The sequence below is a fragment of the Pinus tabuliformis genome, chromosome 8 (assembly GCF_031772625.1).
Source record: "Pinus tabuliformis cultivar Carrire ecotype Pingquan chromosome 8, CPIR1, whole genome shotgun sequence".
Lineage (NCBI taxonomy): Eukaryota > Viridiplantae > Streptophyta > Pinopsida > Pinales > Pinaceae > Pinus > Pinus tabuliformis.
The window spans coordinates 1,703,477,571-1,703,485,575 of record NC_142294.1 but is presented as its reverse complement, the minus strand read 5'-3'; the positions used below and the strand labels follow the sequence as shown (position 1 = coordinate 1,703,485,575).

The 8,005-nt window shown below is 38.2% G+C and overlaps 1 pseudogene; it reads left to right on the top strand.

The window, feature by feature from the left end:
- The first annotated feature begins 7,157 nt into the window (after nucleotides 1-7,157).
- Nucleotides 7,158-7,541, top strand: LOC149242808 (serine acetyltransferase 5 pseudogene; annotated as a pseudogene).
- The last annotated feature ends 464 nt before the right edge of the window (nucleotides 7,542-8,005 follow it).

Here is an 8,005-nt window from a genome sequence, read left to right as displayed (position 1 = left end):
CGGGATCAACAGCTAAAACGAGTTTTTCTTGAAGGTACTAAGTTGTATGTATGTTTTCCTCGCTAGTTTTGGCATGCATGTCGTTATTTGGTTATGATCTGTAATTGGCATGGAGGATTGCCTAGATTGACAGTGGATTTGCCTAGCCTTTCCATTTCCTGGATAGCCATGGTGTTACGGGTTTTACTTTTGTTTTCTGGTTGGTTCTCATATTCCTTTGGCTATGGGTTGAGTTATTAGATCTTAGAGCCTTGGTTGGATAAATTCTCTACAAGCCCTATAACAACTTGGGTTGAGCCACTAGTCCTGGAGCATTCGTTGGAAAAACGCTCTAGAGCCCTTAGTGGGTTGAGTTACTAGTCCTGAAGCCTTGGTTGGACAAATGCTCTAGATCCCGATAATAGTTGTGGGTTGGGTTACTGGCCTTGGAATCCTTGGTTGGAACAAACGCTCTAAAGCCTTGGACAACTTGGGTGGAGACTAATTTGGTGATGGTTAGTGATGTCCAACCATGAGGTGGAATCACTGGTTGAGGGTTGAGGTGGTTTGGCCTATGGAAGCCCTGGTTTGGTTTTATTCGGATTGTTCCATGAGATCCCACATTCATGCTTGGAATATGGCACGGTGTTAGAAAATCAGAAAGGCAGAAAGATTTTCTTAGATAGATAATTACTTGTCATTCTTTTATATTTATGTTCTCCTTTTGTCTTTTAGTTCGTCAAGCAATTACCAAAACAATAGCACAAGGACAACAGATGTAGGTGGACAACCAAAGCAAAACCCTATATAGGGGAAAACCTTGTCAACAATTCTTCTTTCAATAGTCTCTCGGGATAATCCAAGACTCTAGACCCATACGAAGATTCCTTCCACACCAAGTCATCCCTCAATACTTCTTGCAGATGATAGCCCTTCCAAAGCAACTTCGACCTAGCAACATGAACAACAACTTCAACCTAGTAGCAACTTCAACCCAGCAGATGTAGCAACAACAACTTCGACCAAACTTGGAAGACTTCGATCTCCCTTGATACACCTTGGAATTGAGTGAGAGTTGTCCCAAAATTTCGATCTTGAGGCCTTCTATATTTCTCCAGAAACTCGCACTTCCTTTTAGCTCCTTTTCTAGCCCTTAACCATTTTCACAATTTTCCAGCTTCAGAGATTGAACTATGTGAGAGAGAATGATATGCTCCAACTGAATTCAAACTCCTTGTATTTATAGCCTTCTAGGAAGGTGTAATTAATTTTCTTGAGGTCGACTTGGTGTGGAGGAGACTAAATTCATTTTTGACTAAAAAATAATTATTTTTACAGGATTCGAAAGCCCAACAAGGGTCTCTTTAAATCTATAATGACTCTAATGACTTAGAATAAATCTTAGAAGTTCTCAATGGGGACTTTGACCTAGAACATGATGACTGAAGCACGAAACCATGCCTTAATAAGTCATAGAGATAATAATAAAAATATTTTCTTCATTCTTTTGACAAGTACACCTCAAATACATTTATGAAGACCGAACCTAGTTACGAATTTCAACACTCCCTCTTAACTAGGGAGATATTCATCAACACAAGAACAAGGAAAATCTCAAAACACATGAACCATGAAGAATTTTAGGCGTTACAATGCCATGGACTAGATTCATGACTAGGGAAATCTATCCAAGGTCTCTCAAATAGTTTAGGCATCACAATGCCATGGACTAGATTCTTGACCAGGGAAGTCTATCCAAGGTGGGACTAAAACGAACTAAAGATTTCAGCCTCTCTAGGTACCATCAGGCTTACTTACTAACCATCAACCTCCTAGGGATCTAGGTGTGTATCCGAGGTCAAATATCCATGACTAATGCCACCCTCCCTACTTCGAGAACTAGACATCGACATAAAGTGTTGACCTGATGTCCTCCTAAGCAATGTCTCGCAAACAAAGCCTCAACTTCCCGATTATTCCAATCAGTAGCAAATCCTCCCTGATCGAACAAATTGACAACAAATCTCTCCATCAAATTGATCGAAAACACTTAAGCATGTGAAAACATGCTATCAAACTCCTCAGAGATTTACCTATATAAACACAACCCCAATCAGTAACAAACTTTCAAATGTACATAAATACAAACCTTTAGGGTCTTTCAGACAACTTGATGTTGCTTCTCAACATTTCATAGTAGGACTTAAATCTTTCCCAATGAATCTTAACAGAAGATTCCTCAACCATCTAACTTCCTTTCCAACTTCTCATTCAACAACATATTCCAGAAATCGATCCGAATTTTCTTATCTTAGTAGCCCTTCAAAAATACATTCTCCAATATATTTTTTTTTCAAGGTATCCATCATGACTATGATATGACCTCCCTCTCAACTAGGGAGATTCCTTTCATCCGAGCTCCCTCTCAACCTATGGATATTTCGTCTAGGATCCCTCTTAACTTAGGAAGTCCTATTTAATTTAAGAAGTCCTATGACATCAGAGAATCTTTCATGGTTTCCATCCTTCTTATCATAGTTATCATTACTATTGTCATTAACATCATGCTTATCACATCTTTTCTTTACTAACATCTTCACCATCTTGAATATCAAGTACCCACACAATTTAGATAACAAGTACAACCAAATCTATAGAAGCATGAAGATAACCATATCAAAATCACGGAAGCATTCAACATTATATATTAGATGCCCAATCAAACAAGAGACACATACTCTTCAACTTCTTGCTAGGGTTTTTGTCATAAACCATAGACTACTTCATCAAACTTTGAGAAATTCATAACAACTCTTATTACATCTAGGGTTTCAATATTTCTTCCCACTACATCATATTGAAAACCCTAGAAGCGGTTCAAACAAATCTAGATCTACAATGTATTTAACAACTTTAAGAATTCAGGATTTCATACAATCCCTAGATTTCATACATGATATTTTAACAATAAAAAACCAATCACAGTTCAATCAATGACATGACTAACTTCCACTAGGGTTTGTTGCAAAGATTTTTCTCAAACAATCAAACATTAATCATCACTAAAACTCAAATTTCAACAATCTTACACAAATCTCAAATTATCACGTAGTAATCATATATAAGAGATTTGGATTTCTACTAAGGTTTAATTACAAACCCTAGAATTCACAAATACTATCATCCTAGATAATCAAAACTTCGACTAGGGCTTAGTTCCAAACCCTAGGACTCATGACCACCAACAAACAGGTCAACTCATACATCTAGGATTTCATCATCATACATAGGCATCTCATAACATGTGTTAATCAAACCCAACTTCACAAATATCAATAAGAGTTAGACATATAACAAACTTGATTAGGCCAGGTTTTGATCGAACAAACACACACATCCCAAGGAAATAATTTCTAATACATTATAAGGGTCTTGCTTACACACCCACCAAACAGATCTAGGGTTTCAACACAAAACATAACAAACCCTAAATTACCAATACTTCAAAGGTTCGAGATTTCAAACATTACCACTTAGCCCTAACAAGTTAGGGTTTCCATAACCATACCAAAACCCCAAACATGACATCATCAAAGCATCAAGTATATGATCTAGACTTCAACAATAACCTTAAGTAGGTTAGGGTTTCATACATTATCATTGGCATACCCTTAAGTTAGGGTTTTTCACAATGAACCTTTCTAGGATTCCATAAGATTAATCAAAGATATGAGGAAGGTAGGTTTATCTAATGATGAAACACCCAATCAAGAATCTTTAAGATTCAAGAAAGATAGACAAAAATATATTAGTAATAGTTGATCAAGAATGAATACGAAGAGAGCAAAACTTGTAATTCAAAACATATCTCTTGTTTCTTAACAAACCTTGTAATTCCAATGCTTTGTTTTTGTGATGCCTTCTTTCTTGAGTCTTCGACGTGTTTTCCTAAAGAAGGAAAATAAAAGTAGAAATGTGATTAGTATTTAATGCAAACAAAACTAATTAAGTAAGGAAAACTAAAAATGAAATTGGTAATATGATACTTATCTTTGGAGGTTGATGAGGAATACCTATAACCTTAAAAACAAATAAAAATGCTTTTCCACAATATGTTAAACCTATAAACTAGAAATCAATGAGAAATAAATAAAGCTTAGATCAAAGGAATTTAGTAGTGTAAATCCCTTAAATCCAGTTCTTTAGGCTCAGTCTTCTTTGGAGATCCTTCTTCAGCTATATGGCTTGATCCCTGCTTATTTTCTTGTTCTTTGCATTGTCGGCGCAATCAATTCTATAGTGATCCATCTCGTGGCATTGGTAGTATTCTATCTTGGACATATCAACCTTCTTTCTTGGCCCTTTTGACTTCTTGGAGTGTCTTTTCTTGTGAGAGGCGGAGTATGCATTTAACATCTTTTCTTCTTTGTTGTTGGATACTAAATAAATTCTCATTTATTCTTGGTTTCAAACATTCCATAATTGTTAAGAGGTGGGAGCTTCTTTCCAACTATTGCGAACTGAAGCAAAAGAACTCCAAGTAGGTGGTAATCCCAATAGTGCAGTGATTACTAGCTCTTTCTCTAGTACTATTTCATCTATGGCCTGAAGTTCATCTCTAATCCTTTATATCCTTACAAAGAAGGAAGCTACAATATCATCCTTTGTCATCTTTTCAGTCCTTAACTCATTCTTTAAGCTTGTTGCTTGACCAATATTTTTGATAGTGAATAATTTTGTCAATGCTTATGTTAAACACACACATGGAAAAGACAAAATAGGAACGATAAACATGAGATTGTATTTCTTATTCACAATGATACATATTTATAATACATAGGAGTGACCCTTGGTTTCATATTCCAAGTGGTCCCTTGGACTCCTTTTGGCTGTTCAGCTTCCACACCAACCCTTAGAGGATTAGGTGTCCAACATTCCCCCCCTTAATCCAAAGGGTTATGTATGAGTCCAAGAAGAGAGTTGTAATACAAAATGTGCAAAAATGCATGGCAGCACTAGGCTGAATGTGCTCTCTGAAATGTTGGTATAAAGGGCAGTGGTTTAAGGATGACCACCAACACTAGAATGCTTAGTGCAGTTCCTAGAACTCTTACAAGTCTAGCATGAAGCTCAGGTCTTCTGCTAAAGGAAGTTGCCCTAATGTTTTGAAGAGGGAAACCTTTAACCATGAAGGGAGGTCTCACCCCGCATAAAATGGAGAACCTCAACCTGAAAAAGGAGGTCTCAACCTGTGATGGTTTAAGGATTACCACCAACTCTGGAATGCTTAATGCAATTCCTGGAACTCTTCCAAATCTGGCAAGAAGATGAAGTCTTCGGCTAGAGGAAGTGTCCCCGATTGTTTGAAGAGGCATCACCAACTGAAGGCATGCTCAAGGGCATCTTTGTCTCTGCTACAACTCTGAATCTGGTATGGCAGGTTGTGGCTTAGGCTCACTTGATGTGGCTTTGAAGCTTGTAGATGACTATCACTTCCCCCCTGTCAAATACAAGGTGAGAAGATGAAGTGATCTCAACTGCAAGATTTTTCAATATTCGAGAACAAACCCTGTTGTATGAGCGAAATATCTTCTTGGTTGTTGAAGCCCATTGCCAAAAAGTGATCCATCCAAGATGAATCTTTGTTCTTGCAGGAGGTTTAAGCATACATGTGAAGAATGAGTATGCTGACCAGAATGCTTGCACGAATGAAGATCAAAACAATGATCTTTCATATGGCTAACTTAGTCACAGTGTTGGCATTTCACAATCTGTTGTTGTTGCTGGGGAAGAGGGGCAAAAGTTGAAAGTGAACTGTCATGAAGAAATCCAACACTTTGAAATTGGATTGGCTTGGAGTAGTCTGGAATATGAAAGGACACCTCCTTATCATATCCAAGACCTGTTCTATGCTTGTTGTGGACAAGCTCTTCCCAAGGTCTGATGATTGGCTTGGGAAGTGTAGGATGGGCTTCTAAATCTGCATTCACATATGCTCTTGAATCAACCTCAAATTTACTGTTTTGATTAGTCTCTGCATGTTGATGGGAGGCAATTTCTGACTCAAAAGGAGATTTTTTCTAAACAGAAACAAGTTCAGAATCATGACTATACTTTTGTAACTCCTCTTGTTGTAGTTGTGATTCAAGCTGCAAAAAATCAATTTGTTCTTGTGCATATTGTAGACATGTATGAATTTCTAAGAGAGAGCCTTTGTTGATGTTTACCTTCCCATCAACAATGGAATGTATCAAGGTATTTAATAAATCTAAAACCTCATTAATTAAATCCATTTTAACTTACAACAAAAGAGTACTGAAGCAGCACTTCCCTCCTTTTTTTTTTAGCCTAAATAAAAATGGAAATTAATAGAGTGGCTTGTTTTCTTTACAAAATTAATCACTATGAGCAAACTTGTAGCACATCAAGAAATCTGTTGGCTGTTTTCTGGAGAGCACTTAAGGAAGAAGCAAAAGAGAGAAGTTGAAAGTTCAGATACGGTTTGGTCTTAGAAGACTACCCACCAAGTTGCAACCATAGTTGATACCCACGATGCCAGCACAAGCAAAGGCAATTATAGCTAGAACCACCACAATCGTGATCAACACCGAGCTCATTCGGAGGCCCACTCCTGACTAAGATTATTTCATTTTTTTCTTCAACTTCTTTCGCTTGGTGCGAATCGAATGTATGACCTCAAGTATACTGGGTTTGAGTGACTAACGAGGGGAAAAGATCTGCAAAAAAGTTGGAAAAGGCCAGCGTAGGCAGCGTGGATGGACAACGTTATGTGCTGGAAGGATTTCAAACTTCAACTTTCGCATGTTTAGCTTCCTAGCCCGCTTAAGGCTCCAGTTGCGCTGAATTTATGCATTGTTTTAAACCTAAATTCATGAAGTCACTGAGACACCAAAAGTGGACATTCGACAACGTACATATTTAATTCACATGGTTCAACGCAGGTTCCACAAGCATATACTTCGAGGCTTAATGTATATATCACCATTCAACGCTCATACCAGGAATGACAAATAAAGACTACACATGTATAAACTTCATGCTTAAATGCATTTCTCAACATTTCTCACAATTGCGTGTTCAAGATTCCTTCATATGGTCAGCAAATCGCCCTTATTCCTACAAAGCTCAAGCTCTTGAATTGGAGGCAGCGTCTGGAAATGGGGTCTGACAACAGTTGTTCGATGGATGAAAACGATGAGTTATGGCAGCAGTTGAGATATGAAGCAAAATTGGACGTAGATGTAGAGCCCACCCTGGAAAGTTATCTGTATGCGACGCTTCTAGTTCACAGAACCATGGAACATGCGCTAACATATCACCTAGGGAACAAGCTATCGAACCCCATCCTTTCCAGTACACTCCTTTACAATTTGGTCGTGGATGTCTTCATCGAGGCCCCTGAAATCCACAATGCGATTCGAATCGAAATGAGGGTTGTGAGAAAAAAGGACCCCGCCTACGGCTCCTATCACCGACTGAAGGCATGCTACATCTCTTATACCCACGAACACAAGTCCGCAACAGTAGGTGATCTCAAGTGAACGGGTCGGCTCACTGAGTAAGCGCCGAGTTTCTCATAATTTTTGTAGAAATTATGCCACCCTACGTATAAATTCTAGGATTTTTTGTTCATAATCAACCTTGTCGAAACTGTTGATGAGAAGACAGAGTTAGAATTGATAGGCTTAGGATGGGGAACGTTTTGTTTTTATTCAGGAGAGGCATTGCATTGTCAGAGGCTTCTGACAACCTCACTAAGGCAGAGGTATTTTGAGCCTACGAAACAACACTTAGAGCTTTGACAGGACTCAACAACACATGCCAAGGAATAACATACTAAAAATATAGTTCTCAGGGGTGCCAAGTCTTTTTTCCAAGCAGATTTTAGAGCGTTAGAGTAGGTGCATAGTGAGTAGGTGCCAAGCTGAGAATTACAACAAAATAATAATGGCAGAACTGACCTGCACGGAAAGGCCATAAAACAAGTGGCGCAAATATGAGCAGG